Genomic DNA, 24,980 nt, shown 5'->3' on the forward strand with positions numbered 1-24,980 from the left:
GACTTCACATCAGAAATCCTTGGAACTGGACCAGGAAGAAAGACTAGTTATCGTCAAAACTGTGAAGCCAGAATCAAGAACTGTGTAACAAGACATAGATTTGGCTGACAAGAAAAGAAAAAGAATTCTGTGAAGACTAACAAAGGAGATTAAATTACACAATCCAACTTTTTTTTTAAATTACCACACAGGTCACAGGGTGAAGTCAGTCACAGTGGACGAGAAAAGTGGGTTACATGAAATCAGGATTTTCACACCAACACTTAAACCAAAAGTATTTTAGAGGCTACTGATAACACTTAAAAGACCACTTTGCATTATCTGGAAAATTTGTTTACCTGCTGTGTTGTTTCAGTTGACAAAAAAAATCTATCTAGAGGATCAGGACTACTGTATTTGGAAACAGAGGGGGCAAAGGAGGAAGAAATGTGCTCCAGTTTATGGAAGGAGAGTTCCTTGTAGGAGAAACTGGATAAGTCCACAGGAAAGCTAGGTTGAAGGTTAGCTGTATCAGTTCAAGATTTCATTTAAAACTATGGAGATCATATAGACTGTTAAACCAGTGGATTATAAGAATTCAGTATTCTCACCACTAGCTGATAACAGCAGGGAAGCTATTGAAGTACTTAATTCATGGTAAGAACTGCAAAATGCAAGACTGGAATACAGATAATCAAACTTTGTTGTTTTTAATATAGTGTCCTACTATTCCTATCATCTCTAGTGATTAAGTCATTACTATATTAGTGATTATGTTCATTGATGGCTACCTTGGCTTTACAGAACAAAGTGAGAATTGTTTGTTTCATTTAGCAATTATATCTATCAACTCTTTTCAAGTAATTCTGGTTGAGTACCTACTCAGCACAGATTTATGCAAGCTATAACAGACGGCCTGTGTCAGAAAGTCTTCAAAGACTACTTGTCTAATTCAAGTACTCTGTCTAGAAGGGCATTGCTTTTGGGTGCTCAAAACCTATTCATTCAGTTGCTTACGCTGGCAGGCAGTCTCCAAAATACACAATACTTTTATGTGTGTAATTACTAATACAGAAAATGGTAGGTACCTCCCTCCATCTTACATAACACCTGAATTACTACAAGCCCTTGCCATGCACTAAACAGAAAAAGGAGACACTCCTAAACTGAGTCTGCCTGAAAGCACTTTTAAAAGATTTTAGTTTTCTGTGGCCTTAAGGCATGAAAAGCTTGCAAGATACTTGCTTAAAAAACCTAAAGAAATCCTGTCTTCTAGAATTTAGGCAGTTCGTTAAATCTTGTTGGTTCCTTATAAACATTTTGTACAACTTTACTTTTTATAGTGGAAATGTTTGATTTCTCAGACAAGTTCTAGAGTTATAGTTGTTTCTGCTCATGATTGGTTTCACTTCAGGTGTAGCGAGAGTTTCCAAAGGAGATAGAATTCAATGAAATACTTTACTGCAAATTAGACCATACTGGCCCAGCTAGACAACACAAACTTGGTGCCAAGTGATTCTCTACAAGATTAGCAATATGTCCATTCAAAATTTCAGTGACAGAGTGCCTGATAGAACTCTTGTTACTACATCAGTTGTTCTCTTATTTGTGAAAAAAATGTGGGATATTAATTAATGGTAATTCTTTAATTCTTGAATGGAGTAAGGAATATTTTCTAGAAGTTAGTATTCAATTATCTTGCTCTTACATATGATGTGCAACATTATAAAAAATAAATGCCTTCACAATTTTATTCTGGAGGGGGGAAGAGCATCTCATCAGTTTAAGTCTCACCACTTAGTAAAGAGTAGCTTTATTGAATGTATCTACTGTTGCTGGCTATCTACGTAGAGCTACCAACATTAACTGAAACTAATGGGCAGTCCTAAAATGCAGTCTTGCAAGGGCAGCCTGAGTTCCAACTTAGATTTGATTATTTTTAACTCATGACTAGCCTTATGAAGGCTCTAAGTGCATTATGATCCAAATAATTAAATTCAAATTTAAATCTTTTCTCCCTTCACTAATGTAACTAAGATATTTGTGCACTGCAGTAATTTGAAATCTCAGTCTCTTCCTCTTGCTAATACAATCTTGTTCTCCACATATAAATGGCAAGCTGCCAATTAGGGAAGTACACATGCTGCAATGCAAAGGAAAATAAGTAGATATGTCTGTATGTATTAACTACCAGTCAGTATTGTGTAGTGCAGCTGGAGTGAAAAACACTCCAAAAAAAGTTAACGACAACTCCAGTCTTTATTATTATCAGTGACAGCTTTTGCAAGCTAGAGTTACATTCCTCACTGCATCTTATTTCTTAAGTCTTACTTTGTTTTTCTTCTTTCACTGGTTCAAACCCTTGAAAATAAAGTTCTGTCAAAGCTATTAAAACAACAACAAAACATTATAACAAGGCTATTCATCAAAGTATAGAACAACAGAATTCTCTTCATTCATTCCATTACCTCTATGGGTGAGCCTTTTAGTTGCTTTTAGCCACAGGTAGAACAATTCCAACACAGACGCTAGATTTTCATTAAAATATCTAATGAACAAAACTTACTAGGATTGATTGAAACATTTTTATAAAGCTTCCTTTTCTCCTTGAGGGAAGGAAAGAGCAAGTTACTGGTGAAGCCAGCAGGAGACCCAGGTTCCTCTGGGTTCCTGTTCCAGATTCAGAGGGATGTGATATGAGAAACTCCTCTTCGCTTATTCCTTAACTGCCAGACTGTGGGAAGGTATATTAAGATTATTTCCCTTTACTTATTCCACTACAAAACAAAGCAAATCGAGAGTACTTTGGACACTGCTACACAGTAACAAAGAAATTTAGGCAATTCCATATGGTATATCATACACACAGTTTTATATCACTCTCAAAACCTGGCAGTAGTAATCCAGATCAGGATACTGATGATAACACGTGAAGCTAAAAAAACTAAAACCCTTGTATGTTCTCACTATCTGTATTTTCTGTCCAGGTACTGTATCTTGACTACCTACAAGGTCACCATGTTTGCTTAGCCTGCTAAAATAAAAAGAATAACCATAATTATATTTTATTTATCATCCTTTCTAGTCAAGAACGGGAGACTTAGCATAACTACATGTTGTGGACTCTAATCTCCTCGTGTCTGTTGCATCCTCTCCTCATGAAATGCTTGGCATCTTCTTGTGCCACACTACTCAGCATAAGCTGCTTTACTGTAATTCATAGACCACTTATGTACAGGACCATTGCCATTTTTCATTTGCAAAAGCAACTATATGAAGTGATAGAACTTTCAAAAATGGAAAAAAGGTGTCCTACTTTTAACTTAACAGAAAGTGGCATTTCATCTTATAGCCTTGCCATTGTACTTGTTAGTAATGGGATGCGACGTGTCATGTAGGTTGAAGTAAATTTGTTTCCCTCAAGGATCAAGTGCCATTTCTCACCAAAAACATAAGATTTCACTTCATGTCTGACTCGTAATTCACAAGTAGCGCATTCTTTGAATATAAGCTTTTCTGTCAAGCTGGAAGATGGAGATTCATCAAGTTAAACTTCATGTGGAGTTGTACTATTTTTAAAGAAAACTCCTTCAGAAAACACTTCTAAGAATTAAAAGGGAATTTATAGTTAAAAACAGACACATTGACTCTGAAATAGCTGTTTCCTATCCAGCAGCAAATTGACTGTTTTAGACAGATCTTTTCATTCTTCCTAAATTCCACTGAAATTTAATATAGAACAGAACTAGTTTTGAACTCAAAGTTTTGTGGTCTGGAAAAAGTGAGGTTTTTTGCTTACCTGTGGTCATAAAATATTTATCAGTTTGCCAGTTTTTTTTTAAAAAAAAAAAAAAAAAAAGAGCAATGAATGGTATACAGTGATTCATTTCTCTATGTGAAGGACTTTATATAAATTAGCAATCTAGCATTCAGTGGTCACATGTATTCAACATATTGAGTCATATTACTTTATCTCACCTTCATAAAGCATAACAACAACGTGGCCTCCCACTAAGTTATTTAGTGTTTGGTGTAATGGGCCAGAAGTATTTCAAAGTTGCTTGACATAATTAACCATCCAAGACAGAACTACAAGCACAATTTGTGGGGAACTTTTGCAAGAAATCCCAAGTGCAACAGTACCTACTGCATAATTTCTACTAAAAAGCTTTTAGTCCATTTTGGACAAGTGCAACTACTTACATCAAATATCCAGTAACACCATTTAATAAAACATATAAATACCCTAACCAGTTCTCTATTTAAAATATTTTTTTTTTCCTGCCAGATTCTACCACCACATAATAGGCGACACCTAGAACAAATCAGACAAGACTAAGGTCTTCTCAGCCTCCAATTATGACCAGAACTAAGCAAACATGTAGTTGATAAAGGGCACTCAATAACCTTTTCCTGGGCCTTTGAAACCTTCATCATCATGTTATAGATAACAAGGCTTAAGAAGTGCTACCCTTGTTGAAAAGCATCTTCAACAAGTACCAAAATTATGGCAGGTTGCCATTTTCCAAGTCATGGAACTGTACTGTTTGGATGTCAGGCATTCCAGGGAACTTCTCACAGAGCAACCCCCCTGGTTTCACAGGAATTCAGCAGAATCATCTAACTATAACCACAGCTTCACCTCTGTTTTAAATCTTTTGAGGGGGCTAGGTATACACTTGAAAAAGAGAAGAAAAATAAGGGGGGAGGGGGAGATGCTTGAGGCTATCTGTAAAGATTGATCTGTTTGAGGTGTGGAATGAAGAAAACATTCTAGTAAGTACAAAACGTATATGTAATTCTGAGCTACCTTAATTTTTGAGACAAACCCCTTAAGATATTTCTCACTATTGATTATGTACTAGATCTGCTTTTATTGGTTTTTAACACCAGAAAGTTGCTTCAAAAAATAAAAAAATGCTGGTTGTTCATTAGAGTATCACAAAAAAAGAATATTGTCCAACAAAAGATATAATTATTTCTTTACAAAGACAAACCCCATTAAAAGAGTGGTATGCAAATTTTTAACAAATATATGTCTTCCCCTATCAAGTGCAAGCCAAGCATATGGCACTGTGTTTGGGAATAAAAGGTGATTAACTGAAAATTTCCCCTCGGCTCAAATTTGATTTGATGGGTTAGATACCTCCAGATTAAGAAAACAACAACAACCAAACAAACCAAAAAAGAGAAATTTGTAATACTTGGATACACTTTACTTTTTATATACTTGAAATCTTCCTGGTAATTTAGGTTGTTGATTTTTTTTAATGACATGCATTTTTATAGAAGGTTCTATATGCATTTTAAGGCAGAAGGTTTAGTAAATGAATTTTAAAGAAAGAATCACTAAAGAGATATATAATTACACATTTAAGAGGAAAAATGCTATTAAGAATCAATCAAAGTAACAAAAGGAACAAAGAGCAGGTCTCAGTCCATCAAGTACTACCTGTGTTTGCAGAGAACAACTTTGTCTAGAAGTGCGCAAACCACCAAGTCATAGCACTGCTGCAGTGTCAGAACTCTCATGAGGTACAATGTTTTTGCTAGATACAGAATTATCTAAACTTTTTTTTTTTTTTTTTTTTTTTTTTTTAGTTAAAAGAACTAAAATGACCTATTAAAACCTCTTCAATGAGCCAATGTCACTACAGCAGACTATAGTATCTGCAGCAGCAGTAACATTTCCCAGGGCATGTGCTGTTCTGCCACCATTATCAGAGCAGCTTGTGATACAGGAACAGAACCAAAGGCCAAATTATTTCAACCAACCCAAACTCAGTTTACAACAACATATGCTCCCATGAGTTTTTGTTCCTCTCCCAGCTACAACCTTATTGCAGGTGATAAGCAGATTCAAGTTCTGAAAGTGAAACAAGATGGAGAAAGAACACAGAAAAGTATTTCATCTCCCACTTTGAAGGCATGGAGCATTTACATGGCAATGTCTATATATGCTAATTTAATTAGTAAAATGAAGGTATTATATACCATACCACTCAAAACCAAGACTCACTGCATGCACCAGAATATCATGTGACATACTGTGAAGGAAATTATTTAACAAAAATTTCTTCTTGAATGTTATGATTTATGTACTCATGAAACAAGTTCACCATATCGCTCCCACTTCCTACACTAACTTTACTCAAGGAAAAAGTACTGTGCAGAGCTTAGCAAAAATTGTAAAAGTCTGTGGTTTCCTTATTTAACAAAACTCCCTTCCTATATCATAAATGAAGGCTTCTGCTACACGTATGTCAAGTATACAAGCTAATAAAAGATGAGAAATTTCAAGAAAGAAGAAAGTGCTTACAAAAGAGAATAGAACTTTCTGTTTGTGACAATGGAAAATTAACCCCATTCAGGAAAAAAAAAAAAGAGCAGTGGAAGGGGAAAGTATCCTTGACCTTTATTTTGACTCCCCTAGATGCTTTACTATAAAAAACAAAAAAAACAAACAAAAAGCACTTATTTAACTGTTCACATTATATTTAGGTTACCTGGGAGAAATCAGGCTTCGGCAAAGAAGCAGCTCAAGGCAGTTATACAAACGTTCATGTGAACATTTAAGCAAACAAAACTCCAGTTTCATCATCACATATTTCCATCTCTTGGGTTTTTTAAAAAAATACAGGTAGTTGTGTTTAAAGGAGTAAGAACATCGTACACATTGATTTGATGAGTCTGAGCTTAAACTAGGACATCAAGAAATAATAGCAGCAGCAGGTATTCCCTTACTCCTCTGCTGCCAAAAAAGGTGTAATTCCTTACTACACCTTGTTACATCCTACTCTGATTGACAGTGGTACATGTCAGTTTGAGTCTTTGAGGGTTGAAATGGGTACTGCAAGAAATTTTACTTTTGTTTTCAAATTATTGTTGTATGTAAAGCAAAAGTCTTCCCTTCCAGAAGCAGCATTCGGTGTATTGCTATTTCTCTTTTTTTGACACTACTACTGACTGTCATGGTAGAGGGCACACAGTGGACTCGCAGGGCATTGCCCCTCTTTCTGAACCCCTTGCTAGGATATACGATAGAGAAAGACTTCAGAGAGACAGGATTCTTCTCCACTCTATAGCATCAGCCAGCTCTTTCTGCTAAAATAAATGCAGCAATAAGTGCCTGCCACTTTACAGAAAATAGTATTTTTTCCAAAATCTTTTAATGTTAGCAGGTATCTTCTGTTCCATATTTTACAGACACAAAACCAAAAGTTTAAAGTACTTTTTAAACTGAGTGTCTAAAGTGAACACCTTTGAAAATTAAATGTCTGAGCTCCCATATCCCATTGGCAATCCATAGTTTTTATTACCTGCTGGTAGCCCAGAACATTTTCTTTTTCGCTGCTTACTGGCAGCCTGGAGTGCTCTTGCATGCAGTAGGGTGAACTTTCTAAAAGCTGGGCAATATTAGTCATGGTAAAAGCAATATTTCAGGCAAATTCTTTAAGTCATAACCCACCTGCATGCATCTACTTTCACACATTCACAGTAATTTGCAATGTTTTCACCTATACAATCATTATTTCATTTTAAAGGATGGTATGGGAATATCGTCTTTAAATTCTGTGGCAATATTAGAGTATTGTTTAAAAGAAATAAGCAGAGCTTCCCAGCTTCTGTGAATTAAAGGGATTTGCAAAAGACTTCCTACCCTAACGTGAAGCACTATAAAAATAAACCCTTAGAATACTTAAATAATATTCTGGAATGTAATTAGAAACTTTAATAGTTGAAGTTTAATGGAAAAGCATTCTCCTTCACTTTAGTTTGGTTTCTTATAAAGAGCCTACAGCTGAATCAGAAATAACTTCTATTTGCCTATGAGTAAATTAGACATATCAAAGATATTTTAAAATGGTGGAAAAGGAATGCATCAGGTCCAATCACAAACACCCACACAGGAAGATATGCTCAAAGTAATTAAAAACCCTAGAGGAAAAAAAGAAAGTTTGTGTTAAAAGGCGTGGTATAATTGGGGTACCTACAGCTATATTGAACCTTTTAACTTTAACAGAGTGGACTCTGGAAACCCTATAAAACACAGCTTTCCTTTTTTTGGAAAGAGGCACAAGGTGATAGATACTTCCAATACCACACAAAATAAACAGGAAATCTAGATAATATCCTGCAAGCTGCTAGTTATCAAGACAATTCCACTTGGAAACTACGTACCTGTAAGGTTTAAGATAACAGAATTCTACCAATATTCAGTCCTGTTAGGACTGTAGTTTTTCATCCTAGTGTCTCTTAGGTTAAACTAGGTCTGTATAGGTAAAATGCATGTCAAAAGTGAAAATTCTCACTGGGATGTACAACTGAAGATGCTCAAGTTGTTTATTAAGAAGTCTTGTATATTGTTTTCTTTTTAATCAGAGATTTAGGATTAGAAATTTCTGTTATGTATAGTATATACACAATTGATTTTCAAGACTCCCAAATAAATCAAAAATTCACATACTTGTCCTCAGAGCTTTGCTGCGTAATGGAACTTTTTTTGTGGTAAAGAAAATGCACCTTGTCCACAATAAAGTCCCCTCAGGAATTGACTAGTTATTACAGTTCTGAGATAGGGGGGAAAAAAAACACTCGACATAATACCTTATAGTTAACCTGAAAGCACATCTTCAACAGTTGTCTTTTTGACTTTTTCCTATTATAATAGCCATTTGAAGTGACATCTGAGATATTTATTTGCACTAAGAACCCAAGCACTTGTGTCACGTAGTACCATGTTCCACAGGCTGTCTCATTTAAAAGCTGTAAGTCTAGCCGGATAGTGGCATGTATGATTCCAGGTGACAGAACTCAGTGGGGGAGGAAATGCATTCAGAAAATAGCAAAAGTCCAGCTATGAACTAAGGAAACATAATCTGATTGAGTTGAATGGAAAAAGCCTATGCTTAAAGTTAGGTACCCTGTGCTCAAATCTCTCATTTAATCCGTCACCCATAAAAGAATATCTGTCAGTAAATGTTTTAACCTGACAAAGTATTCTAAATACTGTATCTTCTCTTTGGATGTAGCCTGTTGCTTTCATTGTATTAGCTACATTCAGTGGAAAAATTAAACAAAGTTATGAGATACAATGTTGGGACGTCTTTGAATTTACTGATTCCTCCCAAAATGTCTTATGGACAGACCATTTATTATTCATCGCCATGCTCCTGCACAGCAATGTCTGTTAGTCTTCTAGAATGTACAGAAAAGGAAAACCATTAGCTTTACAAACAGGCTTGTTTGGGCCTATCTTGTAATTTTTAGTAGATGAGCTGTTGGGTTTTCTACAGGGGAAAAGAAATTAATTCTTATAGTTAACTGTAACTTGAGCAGCTAAAGTAGGAATTTACTGTCCAGTGTATCTAAGAATCAGTGAAACAAATTCACTTTTCTTCCCTTTTCAAGGTCAGCACTAAGATGACATACAGTCTGTATTACACAGTTCTATCATATAGTGAACATGCCAAACAATGAACCCGTAATTCAACAACCTGACATAAGGTCCAGCGCAAACACGGTGTTAAATGTGCTTTCCAGTGCTTCTGAATATTGCATTCAGTCACTGCTCCCTTGGAAAACAACTGCCCCCCCCCCAACCACACACACAGAAACCTCCTCCTTTTCCTCCCCTTCAACCTCCCCCTCGCAACATAACCCAAACCCCAAAGTCCTAAGTACAGCAGGCAAGGGCAAGGGGGATTTTTTTGTCATTGCAACGTGGAGTTACTGCAGTGACCTTAACAGCTCAGTGAAATAAATAGCACTGTTCTGGTTTTACACCGGTACAGAAGAGATGAGGATCTAACTCCCCTTTTGTTGTTTAACTGATTTTAACAAGAGGAACTGGGGGGGGGGGGGGGGGGGGGGGGGGGAAGGGTTTCCAACTACTTTCTGAAAAAGTATCTCCTGAAGGGAAAATACAGTCTTCAAAAAGGAAGAAAAGAAAAGCTTTTCCTTAAGTTTCTTTTCATTTCTTATCTTCCTAAAGTACATATATACAGTTTGTTCCAGGAAACGTCTGAAATGCCTTCTGGTAGCTTTTAAATAAACATGAAAATCTTTTGAGTTCAAAGAGTTTTAAATAATGATGGGGGGGAAGAGTTCTTGAACTATAACACAGATGTAAACAAAGGTCAGGAATCACTCTTAATGACTAAAATGCACGATCATTACTTTCAGACTTTTAAGCCGCTATCACATAACTGAATTAGACTTTAGCAAAGCTCTAATGCGCTTTCACAGCAATCTTTTCCTGTACACTAAAACCAACAGACCTCGGCTACTTTTCTCAGCTAGGAGCTAATGTTTCTGGATACATGTTACTGTTGCAGTTTCATTTGTCAGTAAAGCCTTATTTACTTGCTTCCTGTTATTAATTATGGGAAACAGGATCTCTTCAAACTGTAGGAGAGGCTCTTTTAACTCCTGTCTAGACTTTTCAAGACAAAATATTGATGAGCCCTTTAATGTTTGTGCAGAGACACAAACTGAGCAAAAAACCCCTTCGTTACCTCATACAGCTTAGACTCCTTATCTTGCATTCACAAAAAAAAAAAAAAAATCCTTTAAATCACTCGGGCTCACATCCTTATTGTTAGTCACTGAAGTAAGGTTTTCTTTCATAGTTGGATACTTTCTTCATCTGTCACACTGATTAATTAACAGCTCACAGTATGAGCCCAGAGCTTAAATAGCCTGCTGAAACGAGGAGGAGAGATCAACATTAATATTCCATAAAAAGCTGAAGAGGAAAAATGCTTTCTTTAATATGAAGGAATCTGTCTTCTAATAAAAAAAACCCAAGAACTAATTTCTGTTTGGTTACATTACACATAGAGATGAAAGCACACGGCCTATGAAGGAGGGTTACAGTGAAAGATTAGGACAAAAGTTGGAGAAGACTTTAAATGCTTTAAATCAAGCTCTTGGTTAGAAACAACCAGGTCTTGAACACCAGTGAAATAATTTTCATCATTGTTAAATCTGTTTATCAACTCACAAAAGATAAGTCTATAAGCACAGTACCATTGCCTGTACAGATGTATGTGAGGAAAAGGCATGCGATTGCATGAAGTGGAGAGCAGCTAAAACCTTAAACCTAAAGCCGTTTTTAGCCAAAACATTGTAGTTTCTCCCCCCCCACACACACACCCCTTTCCCAAACTGTTACAGTCCAGCAATTATTTCAAGAGGTTGACTTTCAAAAGCTACAAGCTCTTCCCCCTTTTTAAGCCCCTACAGTACTGCTGAGTGGACAAAAATTACAGATGCAAGAAAAGCTGACAAATGAGTGCAAGGCCCCTCCTCTCCAGTGCCTCGACAGTCGGAGCTCCTGCCAAAACATGCCTGAGAGCTACTGAGGAGACAAAGACACAAAGATTCCATTTTCTCAGGGAAAGTAGATTTCATGTAGAAACTACCCGGCCGGGAGAAGAATAGCATGCTGGCACGTGTGTTGTTTCAAAAGCAGAGCAGGAATGAATGTTTTAAGGAAAAAATGAAATCGAATTTGATTATTCAGTAATCTCAACAGATGCTGTTTAACACACAGCTCTTTTTAAACTGCAAAGTACTGGGGGGGGGGGGGGGGGAACAGGGGGGCTCCCGTAAAGCTGGAAAAACATTTTCAGTCATGGAGAACCTTCAGTCCAACATGATCCAAGCTAAGGGTTCACTGCTAGAGCTCTAAATCATCTCCTGATAATATTGTAGTGCACATACAACCCAAACAAAGTAAATCCAGCTTTTTTTCAGCTCAAATTTGTTTGAATGTGTTTACTATTAAAAGATTCTTCCCCCAAGGTGTCATTAATAAATTGCAATGAGTTTAAAACCCTGGCACCTAAGCACTTCCAAGTTTGCAAGCTTTTCATAGCAAGTTTACTACTTTTGGCTTGTTACAATGTCGTGACTGGCCCTCATCAGTGAGCTGGAACGGGTCTGTCCAAGAGCAGGGAGATCAGCAGTGAGGTGAATGCAGGCAAGCAGAGCAGGAAAAAAAAACCAAGAACATGATTTCTCTTTGAAACAAGTCAGAAAGTTGGGAAAAGGTTCAACTGATGGTGGGAAGATTTGGGACAATCCCAGTTTCTCATTAATTTAATAATAAAAAGGACATTTATAACAACAGTATATAAGATTAAAAATTATTGATTATTTTAAGTGTTATTCCAATCCATTTAGACCCAGTGGTGAAAGTCTGTTAAAAATAACACAACCTCCAGACTGAGAATATGGGAAGTAGAGGTGTAAAACACAGGCTTAGTCATCAGTAAGGTTTTCAAAATGCTCCCAGCTCTGATAATTACTGCTCACCAGCATGTAGCTGTCTTACAAACTCTGCTTATAAAAGCCTTTTTTTTTTTTTTTTTTTTTTTTCTTGTATGTGAAGCTGCCTTTACCTATCTGGTAACAGAGCTACCTAAATTCAGCCAAAGTCTTCATTCTTTCAGCAGAAACACTTATGTTTTATAAACAGAACACAGAAAACATTACGCAATAAAAACCTGAAAATGTTATTAATGCCCTGAATTGACAGGTTTGGGATTGAGGATAAAACACAACTACTGAGAGCCCTCTACAAGAGAGCTGCCAGGGCCCCCTGCCCTGCAGAGACCCCGCAGGCAATGAGCCCGGCTCGCTCCCCTCGCCCTCGTGTGCCCCCTCCCTCGGCCCAGCCGCACACCACAGCATCCCCCCTGCCTACCCAGACTCAGGCCACAAGGACAAGGACGTGGCACGGATTCTCAGTCTGAACCCATGCGCTGCCTCACAGCCCTCGCTCTTCCCCGCTGTCTGCTCCTGAAGACAGGCTTAAGAAAAAAAGGGCAGTTAATCCTTTGACTAACTAATAAAACCACTTCAGATCATCAAAACCGAATCTTATACAGGGACTGGGATAGTCAAGAACAATATATGAAAAAAACAGAGATTGCGCTGAGAAACAACCCTTATTACATCTGAGGTGAAGGACAGGGAGCATAAGAACAAACCTTGAACATTACACGTTAGTTACAAGCTTACATTTATTTTTCATTAATGTTCACATCCCTTTGTCTGATCCCACTATCCTTCCACTTGCTAAGTCTAGGCATTTCCTAAGTCTTCATAGCCAGACAGTATCTAAATGCTTTTTGTTCTTTTTAATGCATTTTACCATCCATCACTCAAACCTTCCTCATCTCACATTGCTGCTGCCACAAAATCCTCTTATCTGCTCTGATAAAATGCCACCCTCCTCATACACAGCTATTCCCATTTGGTCTCTCTTCCCAACCAGACCAAACCACCATCACAATTTCATTTCATTAGTACAAAAAGATTCTAAATGTTGGGTCACTACATGTACTAGATGTGAAAAAGTCTGCATGTACCAGTTTAATCCTCTTACTGATACATTTCCCCTGCCCCCCCTTCAAATTCTCATAAAGGGGATCCCAACCTCTTCCTGAGCTCCACTCGCAGAAAGCAGAACTGCTTCACATTAACACATAGCTCAAGAGTGATTTGATTGACTGATTTCCAGAAATACTGCAAGAGAAGATGACTTAGTTCTGGAAGGACTACTAACAGCAGAGCTATACTGAAAAGAAAAGAAGGACTGCAATTACTGACTAGGTGAGAGACAGAGAACAGAGAATGAAACAAGAAACAAGATTTATGAATAAGGAGTTATAAACATGCTTTCTCTTATGCAGCTGGTAAACTCATTCTTCAGACTACCATTACAAAGGAATCTTTTGAGAAAAAACAAGTCATATCAGATTGTAGAAACACTGCAGCAGTTGAAAAACATTATCACTTGGTTTCTTTTATATAGCAGCCTGTTCCCTCACTCAGCTAACACTATTCCTATTTGAATGCTTTTAAAGATTACTTGAAGATAAAATCCTAGAATTCTTTCAACCCATAAAAACCGTTGAAAGTCAAAAGGAAATCTTGCATCCTTGTCTAATGCCTGTCATTTCAACAGAGTTCATTTGAATGACTGCATGTCCAGGCAATATGTGGCACAGGGCTTGGAAAGAAAGGAGACTTATGTTTTACTTGGCATTAGTACAGCATAAGTCTTTAGCATAAAATTTATTAGCATTAATGGGCATTATGTAATTAAAGCATTGTGCTTTAATTCCCTGGGGGGCAGTGGGGGGTGGGGGGTGGTTCATGTCTTATAAAACAGACAAATAACAAATGTGAGATTTTTCAAAGCTATTTGAAGAATTCAAACTTGCATGTTCCTCCATTAATCGAAATGGAGAAGGTGTAGCTAAACAAGATGGATCCAAAATTCTCAAAATGTCTTCCATGAAACTGCATAAAAGTTAATACTACAGACCAGTCTTTTTAAGCATATGCTATATAATTACAGCATTTTGCAGACCACAAGCTCTTCAAAAAGTAATTAGACTTGAAAAGCATAGATCTGAAAATATTTCTTTTTAGATGTAATATACCATACTTACTTGATACTAGACTTATTTACATGAGTTCCATTTAATAAAGTAGCTTTAACAAGCAATTCAGGTATTTGTTACTCGAGCCCTGGCATTTTCAATCCATCATGCCAAGAATTTAGAAGGCTTTGGGAATCCCATCACTTAATCCACTGCACTTCAGGGACAGGGGATAGTCATTTATGTAGTTCTTTGGGTGCCTTTGAACATTACAAGCTAAGGTTGGGACAATTTTCAGAGCTGTTGAAAAATTGTGGGAACTTTGCAGATTTCATCAGGATTGGTGCATGTTACCAGTAAAGATCAGACTATTACCTAGACCTGTATTTGAGCATTTAAATAGCATTATTTTTCTCTAAGACAGAAAATTGATTCAAAACTACACTGTGAAAAAAAAGACCAATGCACACAAAGTTTAGTATCTGTCTGCAGCACTGAAAAATAAGCGTAGAGCTTGTTTTCTGGCAAACTTTTGTTTTGTGTCTGAATAATCTAACAAGAACAGCAAACCAGAACAGCATGAAAAAAATTCCACAGACCTATGTATTTATGATTCTTAAATTACTGGAAATATAAGGCTTATTCACAGTATTGTGTCTCAGTTTAATATTCCAAATAATCTAATTTCATTCAGAGCTAACTTGAAGCACAGCATATTTTACCTGAAAATCATAATAAAAGAATTTGTACAAATAGTACAAAACCACTCAGACCTTTAGAGTGACACTAGTGATTTTTCCTTACGTAGTGTCAAGACCAATTATCAGCTGATCTATTGAGCTATCACCCAAAATCCTTTATTTCTTTGTCTTCTAGACAAATCACCACAGAGCTGCAGACCAGCAAATGAAGTGAACTGAGAGCAATTTGACCAACATCATCTGTGCCTGTTCCTCAGAAGTCGATGAAACATGTTATCGGGTCTCCAAGGTACATCCCAGAGATTAGTTGGTTGTGCCATACAATTAGTAAATGATTAAAACAAGCTGTTATCTTCGATTGTATTAAGATACTTGCAGCAGTAAGAGCTATTACATTCTACGGGAGAGTGTACCTTCCCAAATTATGTTGTTTATTAGCAATTCATTAACAATGTGCCACCTCAGCCAAATGATCAGGCAGCATGTTGGTCTCAGGTACAAGCAAAAGATCGTTATGAAACTCTGCCTTGTCTCATTTGGGCAAATCAAGTAAGTACATCTGAACCACAGATTGCACAGAAATATTTGAATGTTAGTTTTCATTTCAGGCTTTTTGTGTATTTTGTGCCAAACCCATAAGCCTTCTTCAGAGGAATCAACAGAACAGAGTAGAGACTGAATCAAACAGACAAGCTCTTAAATATCTCAACACGTCTTCTTTTCACAAGAACAAGACCCCAGGTAAATGATGTATTCTAATACAGCACATGAAAATCTCAATTATGGAGATCATCACTCTAGGCACTGTGTGCCATTTTATATCCCCAGCAAGATATTTTTCATCTCATCAAGAGTTTCCAAGGCTGTTTCTGTATATGCAAAAGAAATTTAAGGGTCCCCCAAAAGATCTGATAATTAAAAAAAACTAATCAAGTGGTCAGACAGACTGGAACTTGAGGATTATAGGTAAGAGGGATGAAATGAAGGCTTGGAAACTATAATTTCTCTTTCTGTGGTAGCAGCAGAAACAGCTGTTGTAGACTGGGCAAATTAAAGATGTGGCTGACTAAGCCAGCAGTCTGCAGACAAGACACTGCAAAAACATAACAGCAAGTCATCTGTACCCCACTTTTAAAAAAGCCAAAAGTGCTGACCATCTATTTTTCTCTCTTTCTTCCTGTTATTCTTATCTGTCATAAATATCCTCCAGCTGGTACCCTTCCAGCCCTTGCTCACCAGTTCTAATTTCCCACCCCCCATCTTGGGGAGTTAATAGTAATTCCTGGGACTGTGGACAAGTGCTCCATAGTGGGAGTTGTCAGCAAACAAGAAATTATGCTTCTAAAAGAACAGCAGATGAAATAACAGAGCTGCAGTTCTACGCATATTTTTTTTTGCCTATGAAAGTTGCTCATCAAACATGTAAAAACAATCTGCCCATACCGAACAATATTTACCATTCCTTGAGAGCAGTTTCATCTGCCCAGTAAAATCAGCATCTAGATACAGAAAGTTCTCTGATTAAAGGCCAGACAGATTGCCACCACTTTTTTCAGATATATTGGTTAAGCGTCTTGTAATTCACTATTTTTAGAAAAAATTCACTCTCTCTTCAGTTTCTAGTCTGTTTATCCTGAATCTTTTTAAAATAAGTTACAAATCATTGTGCCATGAATTAGTGAGATCATATATTGTCTTCACTATCAGAAAGTGATGAAGAATCTATGAAATATTGTAAAAATAAGTTACTTAAACAACAAAAGCAAGCTAAAACAGTCCTTTGTTTCTCTTCTACAACAGGTATGAACTTATTGTTGGAAGAAACATTATTTGCCTTGCTTAGACAGCTTTTACATCAAACAGTGTTGCCAACCTAGAATTTGCTTCAATTTATATTAGCATAAACCTGTGGACTATTTTTGAGCTCAGTTTATACATCATGAATGAATATTACCCAATCTATTTTCCCTATGTTTATTTGTATTCAAAACGTACCCATCATTTCAGATTTGTGGTAGATGCATTTTTTAAGTGCTGCCATTTCAGTACTGCTCTAAACAATGTTGTTAATAATGTTGCAGCATTGCATCTGATTTGAGGCACACTCAAGCTCTTTGCAACCAATTAGTCATTAAATACATTTCAAAAATGTTTATGAGATTCATGCCATAAATCTTTAACAGAAAGAAAATTGATCCAGGCAAATTAAGTGCCCCATTTCTTACCAGAAATTAATTTTAGGTGGCATGGGGCGTTTGTCTGTTGCCTTTACCTGAAACAAATCAATTGCCACTTTACGTTCTCATACAAACCTAAGAATATGAGAGAACAGCAAAAGAATTTTAAAGGTTAAAACCCATATTCAGTGCAGCCTCCTCCCCCTAGCCCCTCTGTTAGAGTGGGTATTTGAGGAGGTTCTTTACATCCTCCCACACAGTTTCTCTGTTTCATAGGCAGAAGCCAGCTGCTGGTTCTTTCAAGTCTAGTGGTTAGTTGACATTTACCACTAGTTTATTGTTTCCATCCTATCTCAGCAAAGAAAATAGCTAGAAAACTACTTTTGAAGATTGAATATTAAGTCTTTATATTTCTAATTCCCCCCAAACTGGAGGGACCTGCAGCAAGTTTTTTTGGTGGGGCATAAAGAAGGGACAAAAAGACTGTGCTGTGCACCAGCATAAGGAATAGGACCAACGAATCCTGGCTTTACTGTTACTATTCTCCCTAGAAAACACCTCACTGCAACTCTTGACCAGCAGCACTGATTTTATTTATATCAGTCTCTAAAAAATTATGTGTGAATTGTTGATAACATTTCTGACCTGAAAAACTTGGCAGCATTATTTAGCAACTGCCATAAAAAGAAAAAAAAAAAACAGTCCTGCATACGTACCTATGATAAAGTGATTCGATGGTAGGGATGGGAGAAATGAGAAAGACGTCTAAGAAATGCCACAGAAAACATTTTTCCAGAGCAAGAAGAACATCAAACCCACTTGAAACCTATATGAAGTAAGGTATTAAGTCCTGCAAATGACTGTGCAGCGCACCCACATGAAAGATTGCCACTGCAGTGTAACTGCCCACTCCAGACCCACACATGATGATACATCCCTAACATCTGATTTAGTTCCCAGATAAGCACACTCATACAGGTCTCTTTAAGGTTTGTCTTTCTGAAATTTATCTTGAAAAGAAACTCAATTATGAATTTTAAATATACTAAATTCTTAAACCAAAGTATAGACACAAACTGAAGATATTTTCAGATTAATGGGTATTTTGAACTCATAATAAAGGAAATATAGTTAAAGAGGGCTCTCCTTTAGGGCGAGTTCATGCATGAAGGAATCAGGAAAATAGAGGTGATCTGATAAGCAGAATTCCACTCCCCAAATCAGGAAACCAAAGCAGCCATACCGGTACTTGTTAACTGCCCACTAAAACTGAGCTCAGAAGTCTGTCAGCTGGTAATCCTGTTTTTATTTAATGGACTTTTAAAGAACAGAAATTCAGAGTACGTAGCCTTTTATCTGATGATATTTACTAACAGCTTAAGAGAGGTAACCTTAACAGGATTTCTGTAGACATGAAAAGGAACTTGGAACGTGCAATTACTGGATGGCTCCAAACTTTATCTGATGTGTTTAGGAGCCACAGAAGAAAACCATCCCAGACAGCTCAGTTCAGAGTGCCAGAAAATACCATACTGGTTTTTAATAGGTCTAGGTCAGGACATTTGAAGACATCCGTGAGTGAATATGATTTCTTTGCCCTAAATCAAGGTTTCCATGACTGAACATCACAGACACAGTTATAAAAATCATACTGGCTCACAACATCTGCAGGAACTCAGTAGTGCAGCTGTTCACTATACACGTGTTAAACAGGCAGCACTAAAAACTGTAAAAACAGGTCAAAGCAAAACAGAAAAGGACCCAAAATGAAGATTTTCACATACCTGAAATAAAATGTAGAAATGGCCTTTTCTCCAGGTCAGCAAGCTGAAAACATTAAGAGAAAAATCAGTTAGTAGCAATCCGCACACAATAGGTCTTGAGCATTACTTCCTTTTATTGTATATTGCACTTATGGGGCTCTAGACTTTTCTAAACAGTATCCAAAGCATACTTTCAAGTCCAGCCAACAAACATCTGAATGCACAGCAGCCTTTCAAGAGAAAGTTACAGCACTGTGACTTTTTAAACACAGACTGAAGTATTTCAGAGATCAAGGTATACCCCACTGCTACTTCCTCTTGTTGCTTTGAATTAAAAAGGAAGATCAACTTATCCAGAAAGCAGAATCTAATTAAAAATTATCTTTTCTAAAGAAAAAAGGAGAATGAAAAAAGGAGAAAAGCACCAATCTTTAAGCAAGGTGGAAACTCATCTGGAGATGGACGGCAGCGTCCGTTTCTTTTTGCAAAGTAATGATTCAGAAGCACAGCCAAACACACATGTAAGCGATGAACGTTAAAACATTAAATACTAGAAATGAGGTGCATCCTATGGGACCATGATCCAGCCATCACCTTCTTTTCCTCACTGATAGAGGCTTTAAAGAAAATCAGACATACCTGTGTTCAAGTACATTTTAAAAAAATATCTAATATCTTAGCATGCATGCTGAACTTTTTGAAAGACTACTGATTTCAGTTAGCATTTATACTTCAGAAGACACGCTGTAACAGTCAACAAAATTAAGCTAAGGTTTTGCACAATTTTGTATGAATGGAAGAAAGATTCAGGTACATCAGATTATTTTTTATTCTTCCATAAAGAGTCACTTTGGCTTTATGAACAGGATTTTCCTCACACTTTGTTCTCTCTGGTTTTGTATTTTTTAAAGCAGACCTCACATTGTCAACGGTAGGTCTAGTTTTCACTACGTGTAAATAAAGTGAAATTATAAGTACATATACAAGTGCACAGATAACAAGATGCTTTGCAAGACTCAGTGGAATAAATGCAATATTTTTCCATTGCTCCAAGCAGAGCTCTTCAGCCATAGCTACAGCACCTTTCTCTCCATCCATGTACAGTTGTTTCACTTCATTGCTACGCACAAACTCTATACCATCATTGTATTTTTTACTTTACTAGAAACATGAACAGTGGATCTACGCATTACTGTTAAGACCGATTAAAAAATACTATCTCTTTCCCAGAGAGAGAAAAAAAATCTTGAATTTTTTTTTATTTTGCATTAGACTGAAGAGAGGTATGTCTAAATTTTTAAAATTTGCTATGACCTCCTTTCCCCGAAAGAAAAGGAAAGAGGAGAAAAACTAGTCACCCTGATCCCTTTCCAGATAGATAGTAGCCCAATCATTAAGACTTTCACACAGAGTATTGGAAATCAAGGTTTCCAGGCCTTTTTCCAACAGCAACATAGCCCTGACTTTCCAGAGGCACACCAAAAACACAAAGCTAGTAAGTAAGGGGTCTTTTTTCTTCTCTTCATGCAAAAGACCTTCCCAGAAAAGCATTCATTGAAAAAAATATTTCTTAAAACATCTTGTGTTTTCCCCACAGGGGAGAAAAAAACATAGATTTTCAAGCAGATAGTTACACTTTTGTATACATCTGCAGTTGCAGGGAAAAACTTCTACCAGAATGAGAAAAACACATTCTTTCTATAAATTCTAGTAATACCTTTAATCATATTACAAGCATTACGTTAGTTTGTTAGATTAACACAGTTAGACTTTTGGATCAGAGTGGAGAGAAAGAAGATTGTGATCCAACAAAAATGTTATAAAAACACTGCTGTTCAAAGCAAGCCAGGTATTTTCTTGTGCTTGAACCCTAACAAAGATGGTTTTCCTTAAGGCAGTTATTAGGTGTTTTGTCTTCACTTTTGTTACTTCTTTGTAATGGTAGAATATCAGTTCTACTGCTGTGTGAAATGCACTCTGTTCTTTTTCTTGTGAATAGCAGTTTCCTTAGGACACTTTTTTTTGGTATTAGTAGTAGTTGCAATAGGATTCCTGTCTCTCAAGTTTGCATTTTACAGAAGACCAAAAACCTCAGAAGATGCATCACTCTGTGGAAGAAACACATGGGGCCAAGCTATTATGTCAGTATTGCACAAAGCACGGCACAGTTTGGTGTTCTTCCTACTCTGAAGGAGTCTCACATCAGGTAGTGGAAACTCACTCATGTATTTACTGTTGAACTGGTGGGGGTTTCTTTCAGTATCTCCCCTTTAGGCTCAACATACACTTTAAGATTCTGGCAAGACACCTGCTGCTGCCAAAGGGCCACGTAAGACGCAGATGTTCCACTGGACTATGGGGAAAGAAGGGGGCTGGTTACAGGAAACCCCCCTGCTCCCTTTCTCACACAGCCAAGTAAACTCCATTATAATTGATGCAATATGCAGAAAACAGGAGAGGGCTAATTGAATTTAAAAGTTATACATTTGTAGCCTCATTTAGGAAAAGCCCAGGGCTTGCCTGAGCATTTAGTAGTAAACCTAGACCACAAAGCAAAGTGAATGTTGAACTCTACATGCCCAGAAGGGAGAGAAAAGATCCTTTTCTCCATGCTGCTAAGCTCATGCTAGCACCTCCAGTCTTTCTTCAACAAAGTAGGATTCTGGGAATCCAGGAATCATCTCCATTTTTTCTTATCTTGAAGGTGGAGCTGTATACTGTTGGCAGCTAATATAATCTTGATTACAAATTTATATTACAATAATACATCAGCATCATCACCTGAAATCAAGGTCCTGTTTTGCTACATCTTGTAAAAAAAAAAAAAAAACACACAACAAAAAAACCCAAAAAACACCAACCCCAAAAAAAAAAAAAGGTATTTTCAGCCTAACAAGATTAGGAAAATAGAAGTGGCCACACAGTTTGGGAACAGAAAAGAAACTCTTGTTTGGTATTCCTCTTCTGCCACAAGTGGCATTTGTAGCTAGTACTGGAGGAGCTTTCTGCCCTTGATCAACTGCTCACTAAGGCATTTAAAAGCATTTAAATGATCTCAAGTGATAATTTAAAACAAGATAATCCACAGCCAGAATATCCACAGCATTTAACAGAATCATGTGTAGAAGGAATCCAGGATCAGCCCCCAACCCAGTTATGAACATGTTCAAGAAGTTTGAACACACACACACACTTAATCATATTATTCTTAAATAATACCAAAAAGATGGGAACAACCACAGCTAAAGTTGATCCTACATTCTTTGTTTTTATTGAATACAAGCATCATTAAGCTTTTGTGTCCTATAAAAGCAGCTCAGGGGAGACCTTATCACTCTCTACAACTATCTGAAAGGAGGTTGTAGTAAAGTGAGCATCAGCCTATTTTCCCAAGTAACAAGTGATAGGACAAAAGGAATCTGCCTCAAATTGTGCCAGGTGAGGTTTACATTGGATATTAGGAAAAGTTTCTTCATTGAAAGGGTTGTCAAGCACTGGAACAGGCTGCCCAGGGAAGCTGTGGAGTCACCACCCCTGGAGGTATTTAAAAAGATGTGTAGATGTGGTGCTTGGGGAAACGGTTTAGTGGCGGACTCGACAGTCCCAGGTTAACGGTTGGACTCCATGATCTCAAAGGTCTTTTCCAATGCAAATGGTTCTGTGATTCTAGGAATGCCAAGTGATAATCTTGGCTATGTTACCTTATATGATGCTTTACATACTAGTTAATTTCCCCTTTACATGGGATTTGAGATGTCATTATTACGTCTTCAAATCTAAGCACTTCTCACACTCACTTGAGCAATACGAATGCATTTAGAGATTGCAATCCAAAACAGTTCCCTTCATACTGTATACACACATCACTACAACCACATTGGAAGTATTTCAACAGATACAACATGGTCAGACAGCCAAATCATATCCTTGCTGTCCAAGAATTACAGCAGCACTCCATACAGCAAAACAGGAACATCTGGAATTCTGCTCTTGTGAGGGCAGCTGGGACTACACCGCTACATCAGGAAGTGAACTGTGCTCTCCTTGGGGTTCTAATGGTTATAAAATATACTCAGGGCTTTTAGAAGCAAAGCAACAACCATTTTGGTTACTGAAGGAATTACTTGTGTACAAAGCATTTATTAAAAAAAAGCTCTGTTAAGTGCATAATACATTTGTATGACATGGAGAAATCGCGAACTTTCACTCTATGTTTAAAATTAGTTGAGCAGGAAGAATAGGTTTTTTACTAACTCATGTTCTGATCTTATTCAAAAAAGAGCTTGGGAAAATGCTAGCCATTACATCTCTCAAGTTGTACTTTGCTTTCATGTTATTCCTCACAGAGGCGTAGTGGCAACAAGTGCAAGAAAAATTACTGACTTCTCTTCAGTCACACTATTGTACAGCAGGGAAATGACCACTTGCAACCTTGATCCATGCTAGGTAAATCAAGCCAGGTGAGATTAGCTTCTTACCGTAACAGCTGCCATGCCTGCTCCAGCTTTTTTCCACCCCCATGCACATCCACACCTTTACTGTTTTTTCTGTCCTGTGCCAGCAAATCTCTGGACTGTGGCTCACTAAATATTATGTTACTGCTCATTTGGCTTCATGGACGCCCACTATAGGCACTACATACTACTCAAATACTACCTGACTATTCTGTGTGAAGTACATGCACACTGTCCTAGCATCTCCAAATGCTCTTAATCAAATTGCTAGTTAATCCTTGAACTTTCTGGTTTCTTTCTACATATTTTTCCACTTCTTTCAGCAACTGATTAATTTTTCTGCTGATTATGCTGTTACAATAGTTTTCAGAGTACAGAAAAAGATTAGATGCAACATTACTTTAAAAACCATAACTCCTTCTTCCATTCAGAGTCTTTGAAGCGGTATCTTTAATAATACTACAGTTAAGAGATCAGTAGAAGCCCATCTCCATGAAGTATATGTTTTCTGATCTTGAGGGCACAAGTTATGCTGATAACGAAATCAGAATACTGCTTCTGTGCTATTCAAGTTGATAGTTTCAAATCTATTAATAACTTAATATGGGCAAACATATGACCATTTCTGAAATATTCTTTTAAAATATTTTTAATTTCAAAGGATTCTCCTGTTCTTAAAAAAATCATCTGGTACTTATGCCCAATCCCTCTGAGCATTATGAAGACATTTAGGCCAAGTGGGGGAAGGTGATGCAAATACACTGCAATTTTTTCTAGCATTTTGCTTAAATTACCTACTAGAACATGTTGCAACTTCAAGACCTGAAGATTATGGCTATAACATTAAACCACTGGTCTTTTCTTTCAAAGTCTGTGATCCATCACAGGTATTAGCAATTTGTTTTGTGAGCAGCTGTGACAATACCCCTAAGCTTTTCCTGATTCTTACTATTCTTACAGACACTTCCACTAACTTGAAGGAGATTCCATCCATAGGTGATTAAGCTTTAGGTAAATTCTGGTTTTCTATGGGTTTCAAGAACAAGTGGAAAGAATTCCTAGCTTGCCAAGCCAAGCTTTTGTAATGAGGATGCTAAGAAAGAAATCATCATTTTTCAAAAGTGACAAACAAAACTGTAAGAATTTTGAAAATAGACAGTCCCCTTCAACAGGATTTTCAGCAACTGACTTAAGATAGTTCTACATTTACAGTAAAGGCCTCTCCTGCCATTCTTATTGCACATGGAAAGACAACAGAAATGGAAGTTGTTACCCAAAACTCACACTTTTAGGTTGCACATATGTGTAAATATTATGTGATAAGCCATGAGCTGTGTGTGCAGACACACACACAAGTCTGTCTGCAAAACACTGAAGTGGGCAAGTTCAGCACAAAGTCAGAGGCCTCTATAGTTATTTGAACTACTGTTTTTTTTTCCAGTAGTGGGTACACAATAGGTTGTTTTAAACACTGTGACTAACCATCGTGAGAAAGCATAGTCACACT

General features: G+C 37.1%; 2 long non-coding RNA genes across 17 annotated transcripts in view; one reads left to right on the forward strand and one right to left on the reverse strand.

Annotated features, from left to right (window-relative positions):
* Positions 1 to 21,073, reverse strand: part of LOC114016083 (uncharacterized) — a 229,102-nt gene extending 208,029 nt beyond the window's left edge. The window contains exon 1 of the long non-coding RNA XR_008734639.1: positions 19,041 to 21,073. This is a non-coding gene — a long non-coding RNA (uncharacterized LOC114016083). The remainder of the gene's footprint in view (positions 1 to 19,040) is intronic.
* Positions 1 to 24,980, forward strand: part of LOC114016080 (uncharacterized) — a 64,542-nt gene that overhangs the window by 15,260 nt on the left and 24,302 nt on the right. For 4 of the 16 annotated variants that reach the window (XR_003560357.2, XR_008734621.1, XR_003560356.2 and 1 more), the window contains exons 2-3: positions 15,255 to 15,368; positions 15,688 to 15,820. This is a non-coding gene — a long non-coding RNA (uncharacterized LOC114016080). Of the gene's footprint in view, positions 1 to 15,254; positions 15,369 to 15,675; positions 15,821 to 21,083; positions 21,226 to 23,365; positions 23,480 to 24,980 lie in introns of all 16 variants that reach the window. The other 12 variants (XR_003560352.2, XR_008734620.1, XR_003560353.2 and 9 more) reach the window with 9 other exon arrangements.

Source organism: Falco cherrug, chromosome 12 (genome assembly GCF_023634085.1).
Source record: "Falco cherrug isolate bFalChe1 chromosome 12, bFalChe1.pri, whole genome shotgun sequence".
NCBI lineage: Eukaryota > Metazoa > Chordata > Aves > Falconiformes > Falconidae > Falco > Falco cherrug.